Raw genomic sequence first — 20,503 nt, 5'->3', positions numbered from 1 at the left:
TTGTTGTTACAACATACTACAACTTCAAAGATATATAGGACCTCCCAGAATACAACAAAACAGAATCGATGAATCGGTTAGTGGCGCTTCGCGCCAAACGCCGAGATAACCCCAATATCCAGCATCCGAGATAACCCCAATATTCAAATATATATAATAAATTTCTCTAAACTACTTTTAGAAAGGAATTTGGATTCCTGCTAACAACATCATACCAGCCAACTTTTTATTCCTTCCATTATGATTTTTCCCAGTGGTACCAAAATAGAATTAAAATTTCAATTTTAAGCATAAAAATACGATGTATTTGAAAAAGCTTAAGCTGTGAACCATTACAGTAGCACATATTAATATATATGCTTAGTTTTTTTAAGAATAGTGGTGATCAGGGGTGAAACCGAGATGGAAAAGAGGAAAGGCTGGTAGTAAAACCATTTCAGTTATAGCTAGTTTTGGGGAGGAGTTTACTTATTCTTTTTTTAAATTTTTCAACAATATCTACTTTATCTTGGAAAAGAAGCAGTTTTATATATATGCCAGAATTATAAAAGAAATCTTAATAGTTACAGATATTCCATTTTTTTCGAAAAAAATGCTGGAATGAAATGTTTTACGTACCAGGTTTTTCTCTTTTCCGTCTTGCTATATAAGGGCTTTCACCCATGGTGGTGATCAAAATCATTTAAAAATAAGTTTATAAAAGAAATAATAGTATATATTTACTACCACCTAAAAATAAAATTTTACGCCAAATGTGTAAAAGTTGGCAGGTATGCAACATGTACACTTTTTAAATAGTCTGCGCAGACTAGTTATAAAAAACCGTGTGGAGGCTTTCTGATCTAGGTGGTAATGGTATTACCCTCCTAGTGTTGTTGCAATTTTGAGTTTTGATCAGTTTTCTCGAAGAAAAATATTCTCACATTTTAATAGCTCTCACTTTAACACTGTAAATTCAAATATTCATATTTTGCAAATAGATATGAACATTCAAAGTTATCAAAATATGCCGATCGGACTGTGAAGTGAACCTCATTAATAGAAAGTTCTTGGGTTTGAACAAGGCATAGATGTTCTTTTATTCTTTGCAAAATTTGCCTCTACCGAAATGAGTGCAAGAATTTAAAATTTTTATATAATACCGCTATATATATAAGAAGTATTCGTACATAACTATTACAATCTTTAAATGTAATTGCGTGCTGTCTCTCCTATTGTGCTATCTGTCCTCTTATACTTGACGAAGGTTTATAAGCCTATTTTGAGCACACAAGCCAGAAAATTTATGTAATTGCAATAACCAATGTAGTTGCAATCCTTAAAAAAGAAAAAAAAATCGAAATTGCTGGTAGTAAAACTAGACCGAAGTTGATCTACTTCCTCTCCGCATTTTGGTTTATCTAAATATTTCATGTAATAGGTAAAGTGACACCATTTCTAAAAGCTTTAAGCATGATTTTTTAAACTGTGTCGGCAGTTTCGCAATGAAACATCTTTTAAAACTCTTTTCAAGGCCGTGGTAAGTATACTCACCACCACGTTTTACAACTTTTAATTTAGGTTTCTATTTTTCAATAACTTCAGTTTTCCTGAAGTGAGTTTGAATAAAATTGGTAACCATTTGTAACTTTTAAAAAACGTATAAAAGTTATAAAATACATAATTCCTTTTGAAGTTTGTAGCATTTAAGGAATTTATTTTATAAATAAAGAAAACTAAAAGTCAGTAAGCTCCTAATAGGTCATGTTAAATATATTTACCACCAAAAAAATTGCCTTTTTATAAACTAAATGAGTTTCTTTTAATATATCAATTACTGTTCTTAAAATAATTTCAATTCCAAAAATACTTTAATTTACCTTTACTAGAAATAAATGGCCCGTTAAAGGGTTAAAACATTTGCTGCTGAAAGAAAGATTGTTTTCATGGATTAGGTATCGAAGTGTTTCCGAATTTTCGTCCAACCTTTATGAAGGTAAAAAATATTTTTATTTTTATATATTTGTGTGTAGTTTTTGAGATAAGATCAAAAAATTATCACCGAATCTTTAATTTAAATTTTAATTAAATAAAAGTAACAATTTTTGGTAACACGGTTAAATGAAAGTTGTTATCCAAAGGTAGTATATATGCATGAAAATACCAATTTCTAAACCACTGAACGATTAAGTGGTATCTTAAAGTAAGAAATACATATCTTCTTGCATTAACTTAAATTTACTACCACTAAAAAAACTTTTCAAGGACGGCGGGAGCCCTGAATATGTATTGCGGCCATAGTATACTATAGGCGAGGTGAGATGTCAATTTTTTCGAGAGCAAATAGAATCTTAAGTACAGGAAAATAATTCTATTAAGATCAATAAACAAATACTGTATGTTTAGATCAAGCTTATCCTTGGGTGCTCATCACCTCAACTGCATCCCTGCATGTATACAATTCAATAATGTATACTGCAGCATAGTTTTTGCAATACATTTTTATTTACACAGGCTAAGAAATCACTTAGATCTTTGACAACAATAATTGCCTTTGATGCATAGCTTGTTACTGTACGTAGTTTCGGACAATAAATTTAAAGGCAACAACGCATAATCATAACTAAATTAGTCCGAATCTCTCTCATAATTTGCAAAGGTGTGAAAACAAATGTGTCAGAGAAATTGGTGAGTCATTGTTGCGCGGAAAAGAATCGGAACTTTTATGGTTGCTCAGACATACATAAACACACAAAAAGACATCTCTTCATCATAACAGCTGCAACTATTCGTGCGAAACATTCATCTTTCGGGCCACTTCACCATTTGCACGAGGTTTCATGTCACTGATTGGGACGAGTTCACTCCAAAAATATACTTTCTGAAGCCCTTTAGGATTGAGAAGCATTAGTATTTCGAATGTCAGATTCCGCGATGCGTTGAAAATATTTTTCCGTCTGCAATAGGAGGTCTAAGAATACACGGGCAGTAAGTGAAGAAAAAGACTGAATCATAACAATATAAAATCATTGGTTACCGCTAGTTTTATAATGAAACTCAGGGTGCAAGTTTTCAGGAAATCAGCTCATTAGGCTCTTCCTGTACACAATTCCGAAAGTATTGTACATGAAGTTTATAAAAGCGAAAATCGAGTATGAAAACTAACCTGCCTACTTATCAGGCTGTTAGCAAAGTATAAGCTGTGCTGTGATATTTGATTTAATATGCTTTTGATTACACCGACTTTTAAATGTTTCAAAGTTAGAGCCGTGGTTCTCATTTTAACATGTTTTAAAGGGTTCACTTTTTCTTTTACTCTTTCCTAAATAAAACACGTCAAACATTTTTCTCTCTCATAATAAAATGTAAAAATAACTCCCAAATAGTCGGAATTTTGTGAAACCTCGAATAATGTACGAATTTCCGAAAATAGTTGAGATTCTGGAATTTAAAAAAATAAAAGATTTAATTTTAAATTCGGAATTTTAAAAAATAAAAGAAAATTAATAAAAGATTTCAAAATATGCGAGTCTTTCGGAAATTTAATGTTTCTAATTTCGATGCTACGAAAAATGTTAGTTTTTTTTCCTCCTTTTTTTTTTTTTTTTTTTTTTTTAAAGATACCAATTTTTTACATTTTTTAAATTAAGTGATTTACTAAAATAATTGTTTCTACACCTGGTGCTACTACAAGGTGGTAGCAAAAGTGAGATATATGTTGATGTTTAAAGCTAGTAATAAATTGTTAATTTAAAGGAAATATATGTATCTTAATATAATATACATAATATCTTAATACAATTTAAGTGATAATAGAAGTAAGAACTATGTGAATATACGGGAGTCTACAAATCTCGTTATTTTTAACCTTTTTTTAAAAATTAAATATTAAATAATTTCTAGCTGCTGGCTCCTAAAGTTTGAGGTAAGGTTCAGGTTTGGTTTAATATATATGCAGTAGGGTGAACCCATAAATTTGGTTTTGTTTAATAGATACGAAATATACTTACATTAAAATATACATAGTTTAATATGTGCATAGGAAAAATAAACAAGCGAATTCTCGCGAGCGGTACACAAAGGTTTCTGATTTCTAACGTATCCGAAACAGGAAAAAAAAAGTGTATATCTTTAATATTCCTCCCCCAAGATCTTTATTTGTTTCATTCAAAACGTCCATTGACCGACATTTCGAACTGAAGCTGAAAAAACAAAGCAGTTGTTGCAGTTACCGTATTCATTGTTTTTGTAGTTCCCAGAACGTGAGGAAGACTTTCACTAATAAAAAAGTAAACAATAAATGAAACGGATCTCGGATAATTAATTACATTCTCTCTGATTTATTTTCAAAGACAATATTTGACTGATTTATTTTCTTTCTTTATTTGAATAAATGTATCATACCCAGTAATGCCTCATAATGTTTTTAGTTTAGATTTATAGTAAATTATGTAAATGTACGGGTATATAACAACTTTCTGTGTAACATCAATCTGGCATTATTAGTTTTAAAATGATTTCTCGAAATATATATGAATTTCTCGAATTTTATAAGAAACACTGGGTTTAAACTTTCAATGTGAATTAGGCACAAAATAATAATTTTACCGAGGAAAATTCCTTTAAACGATAATATCAAATAATGGTTGAATAAATCAGCGATTCCCAGATCGTAACAGCTATGGAACCCTAAAAGGACTTTTTCGGTTGACCTTTTAAATAATAAAGTATATCAAAACAGTAGCAAACATATTAACCAACAATAATTTGAAATTATTTAATAACAGTAAAGGAATTGTTCATAGTTTTGTTTATTAGTAGTCTTCAATTACGTTTTTCATCCGACAGTTGGATTCACAATCCTGATTGAATCGAATTTAGTTTCAAAATTTTTTTTGGTGTGAAATATAAAAGCTGAAAGTGAAATAAATTAGCTAAATTATGGTGTTCATTAAAATGAAAGCATTAAAATGAAATTCAACGCTTATAGCAGTTCATTAAATGAACTGCTATAAGCGTTGAAAATGATTACTACGAAAACATATTTCTTTTTTAACTACTTCTGTTATTTTGATTTGAAAAGAGCGATGGTAAATTCTAATGCAGATAATTCATACCTGCCAACTCTTCCGGAAGATTTTATTTTCATATTTAAAGTGGTAGCAATGCTCAGGTTATTCAATTAACTTTTTGAATTATAATGATAATCATAAATGAGTTTGACCACCACTACATATAAATAATTACAATAAATATATGAAAGCATAATAATCCTTGCGCAAGCGAATTTCAACGGGATCAAAATATAAATACATTTTTGAGTCAGATTGTTTTTCGTTTATTGTTTTAGAACCACTCTGAAAGTCCATTCTCGGAAAGAGTGGAAGTTGGCAGGTATGAGATATTTTTCATGATTTATTCAAGTTATTTTTTGGTAGAAGAATAATAATTTATGAAATAAAATTCTATTTATTTTTTATTGGCAATTTAATTTTATGAGGAGAACAGAAATATTAAATAAATAATAGATTGTTAATCAGATTTACCATTTTATGGCACCCTAGGGTTCCGAAAACACCATTTGGGAACCACTGGTACAAATACAGGGAGACCGCGGGCTACGAAAATTTTAAAAAATGGTAACGAAAATAAAACAAATATCTATATTTTAATTTATGTGTAACTACCACTAAAAACTTTTTTCCAAAGAAAATATATTTCAGAGATGCCATCCACTCCCGATAGACTGGGGAAGTTATAAATGTAGTTTTACGGAATCAGAACTATAAAATGCGGCAGACCTCTTTAACCTTTATTTTAAATCTATCTCATTGTGTGTCAAAAGTGTTACTAGTTAAAAAATAGTTTGGCTACCAGTTTTTATCTTTTTTTACCCTGATTATCGACACCTTGAGGAAGCATATATGACTCGCCCGTCTCGAAGAGGTTAAAACATCCACGGACCACAGGTTGAGAATCATTGGTTTATGTTCAATTTAAGCTACACCCAAAATAAAAAAATATCACTGAAGGTCCGAAAAATTCTCTTAAGGTACTATTGAATGATAGCTGTGAAAATAGTGAGAAATCCGAATGTTTTTTCCCCCGACATTTTCATAAGTATTAATCATAAAAAGGTGTTAACTTCGCGGACCATATAATAACGTCTCACGGACCACAAATTTAAATTCACGGTTTAAACTTACAATTTGAGCTGCGTCGAAATTATAAACTTCACCGAGGAATAATTAAAAAAAAATAATCCTTTTAACTGATTCGTTTGAATGTTAACTATATTTTAAGCACGAAATCCGGATGTTATTTTTCCCCCGTTATTATTATTTTTATGACGAAAGACCATAATTTCGCACCATGTAAAAACATCCCACAAACCACAGGCTTAAAATCACTGTGCTAAAACGTGCAATTTAAGCTTTGCCCAAAATTTAAAAAAAATCACCGACGAAGCGTTTTAAAAAATCCTTTTAGAGGAGGGAGGGGAGCAAATACTCATAAATCATGGCTGTAAAAAAATGTCAGTGGTTTTTTTAGTTCATTATTTTTATTATAATGACGAAAGGTTATTATTTCGAAGTCCGCTAAACGTACTACGGAACACAAGTACTTCTCAGACCACAGATTAAGAATCACTGGGTTAAAAAATGCAATATGATGATGGAAAAAAATGTAATATGATTTAATTGTTATTATTATTTTGTTGAAAACTACTATTTTTGATCCACATAACATCCCATGGACCACTAAGGAATCTGAAAAAATCACTTGGTTACGTGTCCAAAGTGAGCAAAACTCTTCAAAGAATGGCTTAAAAAATATCCTTTTTATCTGATACTATTGAATGATGGTTATAGAAATGTTTTTAATATGCTAATGTTTTTTTCCTACATTATTTTCATAATTATGACCAATGATCATTATTTGGCTTAGCATATTTACACGGCTCGCTCGTCTGTCCAAACGGTAACTACAAACTAAACTTGCAAATAGACCCTGCAAAAAATGACCAATAGAAATCAATAAAAAAAAATGTATTGATCTGTACGGGGAAATGGAACACTGATATCAATAGAGTAGATCAGTACAATGGACTGGTCATGATATATTGATATCAGTAGAGTAGGTCAATACAATGTATTGGTCTATATCAGTAGAATGGACTGATATCAGTAGAGTGTACTGGTCTGTACGGGGAAATGGAACATTGATATCAGTAGAGTGTACTGGTCTGTACGGGGAAATGGAACATTGATATCAGTAGAGTGTACTGGTCTGTACGGGGAAATGGAACATTGATATCAGTAGAGTGTACTGGTCTGTACGGGGAAATGGAACATTGATATCAGTAGAATGGACTGGTCTCTACGGGGAAATGGAACACTGATATCAGTAGAATGGACTGGTCTCTACGGGGAAATGGAACATTGATATCAGTAGAATGAACTGGTCTCTACGGGGAATTGGAACACTGATATCAGTCGAATTTACTGGTCTGTACAAGGAAATGAGACATCATGGTCCCATCAGAAACATGGACTGGTCTAAGTTAGGGAAAACAATATTAATGTAAGCATATTAGATAGGTTTAAACAGGAAAATGCATCATTGTTTATCTTTTTTAATATGCAAGATTTAGCTGAATTGGTCACCTGCTTTGTATGCACCATAGTAAATTTTCTACTAGCTGCAGCCAGCGGAAAATTTAATATAAATTAATAAAATATTACAGGACAGTATAAAAAAATACTTATCTAAAGCATCTAAAAATGTTTTGAATAAAGTTAAACACTGCTTATGTGGAAGGATAAAAGAATTATATTCTAAAAAAACATACTTCTTTATACCTACACTATGCTAGTTTTAAAGTTAACTTTAATTTCCTTTTCATATTTCCAATTTAATTTTAAATATAATTTATTACTAAATTATATTTTATTGTTTAATATAACTATAAAAAGAAACTTAAAATGTGAGTTCAAGAGGGTACCTTATTGGAAAAAATTCCTGGTATAAAAAAAAATCATGCCGGCGTATGAAATACCGGTTCTGGTATGATACTAGATCGGGAATTATACCAGACCCAGCGTTTCATCCGCCGGTATCATACCGAAGCTGGTGTTTCACAAGTTAGCAGGATACTGGCTCCGGTATAATACCTAAATTGTAGTTTCATTATCTAGTATCATGCTAGAGCAAGCATATACTGGTACTAGTGTACTGTGCTCAGCATACTGGAATAGTGTTTTAAAAACCGGTTTATTCTTAAAACAAGCATAGTGTGTTACTACAGTTTGATACACGAACAGCTCTGAATGGAAAATAAAACATTGATACACAATTGGGTAAATAAGTTAAGTCACCTGATTTATACCGAGAAATAAAACACTGACATCAATTAACACTTTATCAAAAGCTATAGCATTATGTTTATAAAAACAAATCAACTTTTTTTAAGCTTCTTTATAGTTAATTAAATTTTTTTTAAACAATAAATTAAAATGTTAGAAAATTATTGTGAATAATATTGGAATCTACAATACTACACAAAATAATGTTTTGGAGCAACATTATAAAAGTACAAATGGATTCTTCAGATTTTATGAAAATGGAATGGGGATTAGTTGGATGTTACTTTATTGATAGCCAAAAACCTGACTAAAATATAGTCAATTTATTGTCATTTCAAGACCCCCCCCCCTCATTGTGTTTGACATAGCATTTTAAGAGTAAAAAGTTTCAATATTTAAGAAAGAAAAAAATGACAGAACAATCTTAAAGTATACCATAAGCTTTAAATCCTTATACACACAAATGATATACCATTTATTTGATTTTTATCTATGCAAAGCTTGTGCTAAGCATTTGTCATCTTACCATATATATTAAACTTGAAATTTGGCAAAACAAAAATGTTATTTTGGGGAAAGTATTGGCGAATGCTGTTTTCGAACAAAAAGAAAAGTTTATCCATTCATTGTTCATTTACTCCTCCCAACTGCAAAATGATTCTTAATTTGTAGTTGCATTTTTATAAAATAATTCAATTTATAATAAATATGCATTTTCCTACTGAAAAAATCAATCATAAAAAATTGTTAAGATTTGCCTTTGGCTTAGAATTTTAAAAACTGGCTAATAATTTTAAATCCTTAGCATGGGTTATGTATATATAGATAGTAATATCATAATTAAAGGTCAGTAATTAAAAAGAGCAAGTAAACAAAGAAAACACAACAACAGCAGTAAAATTATAATGGAAAATCATACTTAATACAATGGGAAATTAACCAGTAAGAATAACCTAAACCAAATTTACAAAATTATAGTTTAAAGTTAAATAAAATTAGCATTATTATGAGAAAATAATAAAACATCATAGTAAAAGGTAATAATATACAGATAAATTTGCTATACAGAGTGAAACGACTTTAAGTTCATTTCAAAGGCTCAAGGAAGAGCTGGTAAGACTTGTGTAATGTAGGTATTTATAAAAAAAGTTCACATGTTTCGCACAGAACTTTTAAATTAAAACATATTTCAAGTTTCGAAAAAACCGAATCACAGACTCTTTTTCAATTTTCACTACTTAACACAGTTAAAAAACTTGCTGGAGGAGGTACATTGGCAAAGCATTGCAGAGGAGGCCTAACCAAATCTTTCCTGCAGCATCCACATCAGGCAGATTCTTTATATTTTAGTCTATCATTCTTACAATGGTGGAGAAGATTTGGCTGTAGGGGAGAGTAAAAACAAGTGGAGGAAATTAACAGCAGTATTTGTGAAGTGATCAGCTTCATTATTTCCAGAAATGTCGCAATAGAAAGTTTGCACTGACCACAGTGCTGACGTAAAATATCCTTTGTGGTAGACGGATCATGACGCCAGACTATCCGTGACATGTTTGCGTGGTTTTCTTCTCCATGTAACCCAAATAAGAGTCTTGTCATGCATTCAGTTCGGCTAGAAAATTTTAAACAGAACTAATCAATGTAAAAGTATTTTATTTGAATAAGTTGTTGAAAGTTTTCATCACAATGTACACATTTTATTACATTAGGAATAGGTTTAGCCATAATAACTTTTAAATTTAATATTATTGATAATTTAATATTATTGAACTAATTTAACACGTTGAATGCCATAGGGGTCACCGGTGACTGGCACTGAGTTTGTTTGTAGCGCCACAGGGGTCACCGATGAACGGCGAAGCCTAGATTATTAGAATAAATTTTTAATGCTCCTAATTTTTTTATATTATTATCATTACTAAGATGGTTGGAAGAAATTAATGCAATACATACTGAAAAAAATCATTTTGGCCAGACGGGCAAGCCGTGTAAAATTAGCATGGCATTCAACATGTTAAAGAAAAGAAAAAAAAAGTTATATCCAGCTAAGATTAAATACATAAGAAAGTGTAAGGATTGTTTCTAACCCATAACAAAAATGAAGTAAACAAAGAAAATTTAAATGCAAATAGAAAAGTAATTATTTATAAAAATAACTACTTATAAAAATAATTATTGTTTATAAAAATATTTAATAATTGAAAATGTTTTTTTGCATTTACTTGAACACAGTCAAGACAGAGTAGCAAAAAAATATCATTTAGTAGTTATACTAATAACATAAATTTAATGTAATTAATAAATTATACTAATAATATAAATTTAGATTACCTAAACATTAAATTGCCTTTCAGAGAGCAAAAAGAAAAAAAAAAATTTCACTGTATATAAAGTTTTTACACATATCTTTACCTTAAAATCTATATATATTCTTTGTAAATATTGTTATCAAGCTTTGCTACATATTTTTTGGCTACAGTTCAGGAAAAGCATTAAAATAACAAAAGAATTTGTGATTAACACTTAAAATATAATGCAAAGTTTAAAAATATTATACACAACTAAATAAATAATTAATTTGATACTAACGGTGATATTAATGGGAATTTATGTAAATAACATGTGAACAAAGTGTTTCTATTTAAGTCTGATTAAGAAACCCAGAAAAAAAAAACATTAAAAATACTTTCTTTTCATGGAATCTGTATACGAGTATATCGTAACCCTAGATATGCATGCACATGCAGTAATAATTCAAGAATAATATACATGTATAGATAACTTATAATATCAATAAAACTCAAGCATACGTTTTAATATTTCTGTAACTAACAAAGATGCAAATAAAAATAAGAAATAAAGAAAAAATTACACTTACTAAAATATTTCTCCCCATAATATGCGTCATTCTTTCCATGACGCTCAATTGTAAACATTGAACGTAAGTCGGAGTAATGTGATTGGCTGGAACTTCAGACTGAGAAACGGAATGAACTGGGGAAAAAGTTTAAAAGGAACATTCTCAAAATTGGGAGTGTAGGCAGCTTGATATGATTTAACGAACGATTAAAACGCATTTAACGAACGACTAAAAGTCAATTCTCGTATTTTGCATGCTCCCCTTTCGTTTCTGAATTAATAACTCCTTTTTGCTTTTATAGATTCAATTGGATTGAATTAACTATGTTTCTACAAAACAAATTTACTTATTTCATTCAAAAAAGTTTATTTTGTTTTATGATCCAAATTTATTTAAAACAAATTTCAAAAAGGGACTGAAATTTATAAATTTATGATGGCGAGGTTAATGTTTGAAGGTAAAAAGTTTGAGATTTTATATGAATTTTTAATTTATGTAAATGTATTTCTTTTGCTACGAAGTTGTTTGAAACCTAAAAAGATTAATTTATTTTGCGAATAGTTCTAGTTTAGTATAAATTCAATAATAATAATAAATCAATAAAAATTAAAAACAACTTATAATAAAATTTAAAGTGGGATTATAATTAATAATATTTTTTTTGTCATCATGACTTGATTAAAATAAATTTTGTAAATTACAAAATAAATAAGTAAATAAATGATAAACTAATAAAAACAAGTTTTATTACTAAATTACTTTTATTATAAAATTACTTTCATTTGAATGACTTTAAGCAGATTTTAAAGTTATTAAGATGTGTAAAAGTTTTACTCAAAAACTTCCTTTCTTCCAAAATAATAATATGATTTTAATAATTTTAAATATGTATTCTTTAATTAGTGCACATAGAAAGTGTACGTTCTCACTACCCTTAATATACATGTTAAGAATCCTTATAAAAATCTAAGAAATTAATGACCGGAAATCAGTACATAATCAAGAAAAAAAAAAATGAAATAATGAAGAATTATTAACAAAGTAATCTAATTTTAAAAGGTCGTAACCTGTTAGATTTCCGGAAAAATATGTATTGTAAGCAAACGTATGTAAAGCAATTCTATAGGCACCTGTTGATGTATTCATGAAAACAAATATAGACTAATAAAATACCTATTGATCAATAATTGCTAAGTTTTACTGGTGTCAATAAAAATCTGTAGATATCAGTTCATACATTGATAAAACAAGTAGAATACCTAACTGATCAACATCTATTGATACAAGTACCCTACTGATGTCAGTAGTCATCAGTTGAAGTGTGAAATACTGACAAGTATATACCAATAGAATACCTACTGATCAATATCCATTGATACCAATACACTGCTGATATCAGTTGAAATGTCAATGGGAACAAGTACAGACCAGTAGAATTCTATTGATCAATATCTATTGATACCAGTACACTACTGATATCAGTTGAAATGTCAATAGGAACAAGTACAGACCAATAGAATACCCTACTGTTCAACATCTATTGATGCCAATACACTACTGATATCAGTTGACATCAGTTGAAATATCAATAGAAACAAGTACAGACCAATAGAATTCTATTGATATCAATGAATGTTTTTATTGGTTTCTATTGGTCATTTTTTGTAGGGGACAGATTTCGCTAATTTTCAAAAGGTTTCGCATATAATAACTGAAAAAGTTGTGAATTTGTAAGCCTAAGAATTCTTTAAAAATAGTGGTGGATAAAAATCTACTAAATTGAATTTATTAAATCAAGATTCACATTTAATAAACTACCACTTGAGAATATTCATTCGCTGTCCGGAGCAAGTTGGCATCCCTGTGTATATAGATAAAATTATTTTTGTGTGTTCTATCTTGCATTAATTTCCTCAAACAATTTTAGTAACGATAATAATATTAAAAAAATTAAAAATTTACTTGAATTATGTGTTTTTAATAAGCTTGGCTTCGCCGGTCACCGGTAACCCCCCCCCCCAGTGGCGCTACGAACAAACTCAGTGCAGGGCAACAGTGACCCCCATGGCATCCAACGTGTTAAAACGTACCACTGACGATAAGTGGACAGCAGATCATTAGTAGAGAGTCACTGGGTTAAAGCGAATAATGTAAGCTACGTCCAAAATAAAAGATTCACAGTGGAATAGTTTAGCAAGACGCCTTTCAACTGATACTACTGAATGATAGCTGTATAAATACTGAGAAATCTGAATGTTATTTTCCTACTTCATTATTTTTATTATGATGATGAAAGGCTGCAATTTCGCGGACTTCATAAAGACCTAACTCAGGCAACAAGTAGTCTGCAGGCCACAGGTTTAAAAAGAACACTGGATTAAAACGTATAATGTCCAAAATAAAAGATTCACTGAGGAATAGTTTAACAAAACTCCTTTCAACTGATATTACTGCATGATAGCTGCATAAATACTAAGAGATCGGAGTGTTATTTTTCCTCCATTATTATTATTATGATGGTGATGAAAGGCCACAATTTCGAGGACCTTATAAAAACCTAACTCAGGCTACAAGTAGTCTACAGGCCACAGGTTTAAAAAAAAACACTGGATTAAAACGTTTATTGTCCAAAATAAAAGATTCACTGAGGAATAGTTTAACAAGACTCCTTTCAACTGATGTTACTGCATGATAGCTGCATAAATACTAAGAGATCCGAGCGTTATTTTCCCTCCATTATTATTATTATGATGGTGATGAAAGGCCACAATTTCGAGGACCTTATAAAAACTTATTTCAGACTACAAGTAGTCTGCAGGCCACAGGTTAAAAAAAAAAAAACCATTGAATTAAAACGTGTAATGTGAGCTATGTCCAAAATAAAAAAAATTCACCGAAAATAAACTTTCAACTGATACTATCGCATCATGGGTGTATGAATCGAAGCCTTTCAATACCGTCACGATCACATAATGGGATTTTGATCACGGCAGGTTTCAAAAAAGGGGAAAGTATTGACTCCCAAAGGTATATGACTAATTATCTCTCTCATCAAGCGTCTGATTTCCATTGGATTGTGCTCCAACGAGTTGAGCCGCACGAGCGTGTCCGAAACGATGGTTTTCATTGGCCAGCAAGAAAGGCCGTTGCACCTATTAAGCTATTTTCTTTTTTATACACAATATTTAAGGCTTTTTCTTTATAAACGTATTTAGATTCGAGAGCGAAAGTTTAAGGTGTTTTTTAGTATGTGCTACTTTCAGCTTTTATTAGCAATAATATCGAAAGTGAATGAAAGGGAGAATCATGTTTATACCCTTCTTTTTTTATGGCAACACTAAAACTAAATCTACTCCATTCACCTATTAATTCGATAAAAAGCGGTTTAGTTTTTATTACAGAGTTACATGGAATGCATTTCAGTTATATATTTCCGCAATGGTGAAATTTGCAGTATGAATTAAATATGAATTTTTATCACTGAAAGTGTAAGCCAGGAATATATATGCATGTAATAAAATACTATGAGGTCATTTGAATGTAACTATCACTTCAAGTTTTTATGACGGATTATGGATTTTATTAAATAAAGTTAGTAATAAGGAAATGTGTCAGTGTTTAAAATATTTAAATATTAAAAAATAATGCAACTTTTATTAGTCTAATTTTTTTTTATACTGTACCTTATGCTAATGATTAAAATAGACTAATGCTAATAAATAAGTTGTAAGAGTTTCCGCAAAACTTAAGTCAATTTTTCTAATTATTTAAGCTGATTATTTAAATATCAGTAGCTTAAAAGTGTCACAGAGACGCTAACTTGCTCCGGTTTTTGGTTGAATATTTTCTAGTGTTAGCATTTAAATGTAAGATTCTTGGTTCAGTGAATTTGATTTATAGGATTTGTACCCACCACTACTTCTAAATAATTCGAAGGCCTAAGTCAAACGCATACCTGCCAACTTTTAATCCCTTCCATTATGATTTTTTCCAGTGGTATTAAAATGGAATGAAAATTAAAATTTTAAGCCAGAAAATACGTTGTATTTGAAAAAGCTTTAGCTGACAACCATGATCGCAACGCATATCAATATATATGCTTAATTTTTTTAAGTATAGTGGTGATCAAAATAATTTAAAGATTAAGTTTATAAAAGAAAAAAAAGCATATATTTACTACCACTTTAAATATAAAAGAAAAATTTTACGCCAAATGCGTAAAAGTTGGCAGGTATGCAAACGTCTCTTTATTACAGTTTCGCAGAATTAAACTTTTTGAAGAGTTATCGGAATTAACCAAAAATCTGCCCATTATAGTTAGTTCTCTATTACTTCTTTAAAAATTTCATCGACTCAGGAGCTGTTGGCATCTATGGTGTCATTTAAAAATAATATGTCACTTGCGTGTTTCGCATATGTAGTATAAAAATTTTGATATGTCGATAATTTTGTTTACTAAATTTTCTATTTTCACAATAACTCAAATACATGCTGAAAGTATTCCAATTATTCTTTTCCACGTTTATTAATTACTTGTTCCAATTATTAATATAATTTTAAAATAAGGAATATTTTACAATACAGAAAATGTTAATTTGTAAATTTTTAAACTTTGGATCAATTTTTAAAAATTTTGAAATTGGTATAAAAAGTAACGATGATAACAAAAGCAAAGACAATGACTAGAAATCGTTTATTTTGATTAAATTTGTGCTTTCTTCTTAAGTTAAGTGATTCTTCGCGATACGAAAATATCCACATATCAAAGACTAGGAGATTAAATTCAAAATTCTTGAGTGTTCATAGAATCTTAAAAGAACAGAAGAAAAAAGAAAAGTGATTAACGTATTAATATTTTGAAAAAAGTAAAATTTAGGAAAATGTGCTATGGATTCCATGCATGCATAGATGCCGAGTGTTCAGAAAGGTGGAGGCGAAATACGAGTAATGAAAGCTTACCTGCTATCTTTCAAGCATTTCAAAAGATCATTTTCTAGTGGTAAGTAACAAGGTTAAGATAATGAAATTGAATCTGGGCGTTTCGTAAAATTGTAATTTGCTGTTATTTCGCGAAAGATTTTATATAAAATAAAATTATTTAAATATAATGGTAGACAAATTCATTTTAAACTGTATTAATTTAATGAAAAATAAAAGGTGATTTTATGCATTTTGCCGACACTTTATATACAAAAATGAAATCTTTCGGGGAAAACTAAAAGAGCTAGTTGATATGTAAAAGCAATTCTAACAAATTTAATTTTGCGAACATTAATAAAACTGTGCAGCATGACTAACGGATTTTTATATTTTTTTTATTGTTTCCGTATAGCGGTGGAAAATTTTTCGTAAATTGAATTTAAAAAAATATATAGTAAACGAGTAATTATGGATCATAGAATTTACGTCCACTTGAAGGGGTCATAAAAAAACCTCACCTAAAAAATTTATTATGTATAAAGTGGATAGTCAAAACAGTAGAGCTTAATTTTAGTAAAAAAATTAAAAAATATATATATAATTTTAAAAATAGCAAAAATACCACTTTTATTTTTAAAAATTTATTTATAAAGAACTAAAAATAATTTAAACAATCATTAAGTAATTTAAAATTTTACAAAATTTTCTATAAATAGCTGCCAAGATATTAATTTGGTAGCTATGATTGTAAGTTATTTAGAAAACTTCCACATTAAATGCTGTTGTAGAATCTTTTAACTTAATAACTTTTGTGTTTCTTAAAAAAGCATTCGAAGAAAATGAACGTTTTTAATTGCCCTTAAAAAACTATAAAAAAAGTTTTTAAACAAGTTAAAAGTTCTTATGTTAATAAGTTTTACGTTAATATAAGTTACAAGTTTTAAAACTTGATAAATTATTATGCATCGCATAGATTCTAATTTAAAATATGAACCTTGGAATTTGTAAAATTTTGCTTTAATCACATCCGAATAAAAATGGAGATTCACAGAAAGAATAAAATTGTCATTGAGTCTGTGTTGTTTCAAAATATACAACATTTGTTGTCATTGAGAAACTTATTTTTAAAAACGGAGCAAGGTTTCTACAGAAGTATTTGATGAATCGAACAACTTAAAGGTTATTATATTTCTTGTAGCCTAGTGAAAATTCGTCACTGATTTTTAAGTGTTTCCCTAGTTTGTGGGAATTTTGGAAAGTTCTTTAATCAGGTTACTTTACTTTGTTTTCCTAACAATGTTCAAGTTTTCTTGCAATTTGTGTACTAAAAGACGCATGTTAAATGTTTGTTTTTTTATCCTAATTGTTCCATCCTGCATGGAGTTGAGCAATAAATACTGAAAACGATCTAAGATCTATTAAAGCAAAAAAATAAATCTCGGCTGCTCTCTACTCTTAAATTATAGATATAGTCACGATTTGCAACAAAGTGAAAGTTCTCTTTGTCGTTTCAGGCTAGTTTCATTTAAAATGTTTCTGTAGGTGTTGAAATCACTTTAAAGAACACGTTTCTTTTAAACGATAACATCTTCATTTAATAAAATAGCTTTGTTTATTCACCGATGACCATTTTTACTCACGCTCGATATAAATTGTGTTGAAATAGTAGATACATGACGAGGAAAAAGGTCAAGGAACATGTAATTAGGCAAGAACAATGCTGATCCAGTAATTACTGTCATGATATTTCTGCAATTACGGTTTCAAAAGCGAGAGAATACAATAACATCATTTAGCGGTTTTTAACACACTCATTACGACCAAGTATCACAATGCTAATTGTTTGCATGCGAATCTAAAACTATGACGTATTTGGATAATTTTAGTGTAATTTATTCTAAAAAGTTATCAAAAATAAATAAAACGTATTTTCAAATTCAAAATTAGCCTTCTACCAACTTCAGCGTTGTTTTAGGAATCGTTATTATTATTTTTTTTTCTTGAGTGACAACAAAATGCATGCTTTAACCGATACAACGTCACGAACAAAGTATGGCCAAATATATAATCTAGAGCCCCTGAATTAGACAGGTCGACTTATCATTTATTGTTGGAGCAAAGAGCTGACATAAGCACAGCGAATAAATATTTTCAAGTGGCAGTTTATTAATTGTAATTCTTGGCTTCATAAGTTCGATTTAGTAGATTTTAATCCACCACTATTTCTAAACAATGCGTAGGCTTATATAATTCACCACTTATAGTACTTATTACATGCTTAACATTTTTAAAAGCAAGCAAATATTGTCAACTGCATGCAAAATTTACTTTGTAGTTATTTACCGCTTTTTAAATTATTTTGGCGTGTCCGCAGCAGTTAGCATCTCTGTAATAACATAACAAATACTAAAATAACGTTAACTTGCGAACTTGTTTGCTCCAATATTGCTTGATAGGTCAGCTCTGATAGTATAGGAGCCTTAATATAATCTAGTGTAAAAGTGCTACGATTGCATCGACATTTTCGCCAACTGTAGGCTTTACCAAAGACCGCTTCTTTGTAAAATGAATAACTTTTAGGTATCTTTTTCTCAATAAATTTGGTTTAAAATGATCTTGAATCATGACGTCTGAATATTTCTTGCATAAACTCAGAGGCTCTAAGGATATTATGTGGATAGTTTCTAAGAGCTAAGAAACTTTTTTATAATTGTTTTGTTAAATTTAACTGTTTATTATATTTTTAAATTATGCTCCCTGCCTTTAAGGTTATATTTTGTTTTACGGCTAGAGTTGAACAGCTGACCCATTTTTAGGGTTTACGACAATCAGTGTTCAACTCCGTAGCCTTGTAATTTTGAACTCAACCTAGAAGACAAGGGAACTTCAGGATTAAGCATTGGGAGAAATTAGCCTTCGTGGAGGACATTTTGATAGAATATTTGCGTTACACTGAGAGGAAAACCTTCCACGGTTAGTGTGACTTCTAGGGGACTCTAACCCAACATCCGACAAAAATACCACTGAGGGTATTTTACGTCAGCAGAGTGGACGGTACGAGTCAGGAGCAGAATTCGTATCAAACAACCACCACCGAGATTCGAACCTTGGTCTCCTTATTGGGAGCCGAACAGTCCATTCTTTGGACTACTGAGGCAACTTTAAAGTTGCAGTCATTAATGTTGTAAAATGTAAAAATCGGATCTGTGGGGTACACACATTCCATACCTATTCTTTTTTTGACAGTCCAGGATTCCCTCAGGGAGGAAATAATTTATGACTTTGGTAATTGAGATGATTTTATTCAGAAGTGCCAATTTGCTCAGTTTTGTCGGAACATCTTTTCGAGTGGGAATAAATTTTGATATTTGGTTCGTATTGGCATACTGAATTTAAATAAAACAAATAACGCCCATTATTACACATAAATAATGTAATGTATGCATAAATTGTTCCTAAAATTTTGAAAGGCAAGTCTTCTCCATGGTCTTCGTCATTCCACCATAAGCTTTGTAGCATGGAAGTAGCAGGTTTGAGTCCCGTCCCAAACTTAGATGTACATTCTACTGTTCTACTCTAAATTGGGTAATTTGTTTTTCAATTTGCCAACAGCTTATAAGCCATTCTTCGCATTAAGCACACAAGCATTTATACGTATGTGTTAAAATAAATAAATGTAACTTTTGGGAAGTATTCAAAAGTAAATAAATTATTAGAAATTCTAGTGTTTAATACTCTATCACTTCTTTTAAAAATTTTGCAGAAAGTAAATCAATTAGCACCCCTGTGTATTCGCAACGACTAAGGAAAAATATGTCTAAGTGTAAAAACTTTTGATAATATTGTAGTGTAAAGTAAAATATGTCTAGTTGTTAGAATTTTTGGGATAATGTTTGGGAAGTGTCGCAATTTTTTTTAAAATTTTTGTGAAATTTACTTTTATAAGAAAATAATTCCACTTTTTTTCTACCCTTATTGTCAAAGGTTTAACCCGTCCGGTACCAATAAAATTTATATTTAAGGAATTAAATTATAAATACTTTCATCTTTTGAGAAATCAATGACCAATTCAAATACTAATCTTAAATGCAATGCTGATCACAAAATAGATTTTAAACAAATCACAATCCAAGTTCAAAAAACTCATTGACATATGAAATTTTTATCTTCCCCATATGGAGTTTTTATAATGATAACTAGATTTTCATTATGCATTGTAAAATTCCAACCGTAATTGAGAGTTCCATTCGCCTTTTGTTCATTTTAATAGAGATAAACACAGCTAATTGGATTAGAGCGCATAAAACGCATTCGATTATTTCAAGCCATTGATTCCGAATCACATTTTTTTATTGGCATTCATCTACTCTACAAACAT

General features: G+C 29.9%; 1 protein-coding gene and 1 long non-coding RNA gene across 2 annotated transcripts in view; one reads left to right on the top strand and one right to left on the bottom strand.

Moving 5' to 3' along the window:
- Positions 1 to 20,503, top strand: part of bif (protein phosphatase 1-binding protein bifocal) — a 100,001-nt gene that overhangs the window by 29,319 nt on the left and 50,179 nt on the right. The gene's annotated exons all lie outside the window — the stretch shown is intronic.
- Positions 8,388 to 11,468, bottom strand: LOC122270592 (uncharacterized). Its single transcript, XR_006225900.3, has 2 exons — positions 11,224 to 11,468; positions 8,388 to 9,957 (listed from the first exon to the last, which is right to left on the bottom strand). It is a non-coding gene; the product is annotated as an uncharacterized LOC122270592 (long non-coding RNA).

The sequence above is a fragment of the Parasteatoda tepidariorum genome, chromosome 4, assembly GCF_982258835.1.
Source record: "Parasteatoda tepidariorum strain Cologne lab strain chromosome 4, Ptep-v5.0, whole genome shotgun sequence".
Classification (NCBI taxonomy): domain Eukaryota; kingdom Metazoa; phylum Arthropoda; class Arachnida; order Araneae; family Theridiidae; genus Parasteatoda; species Parasteatoda tepidariorum.
Note: the sequence above shows the minus strand (reverse complement) of the source record. Positions and strands in the feature narration are given on the sequence as shown.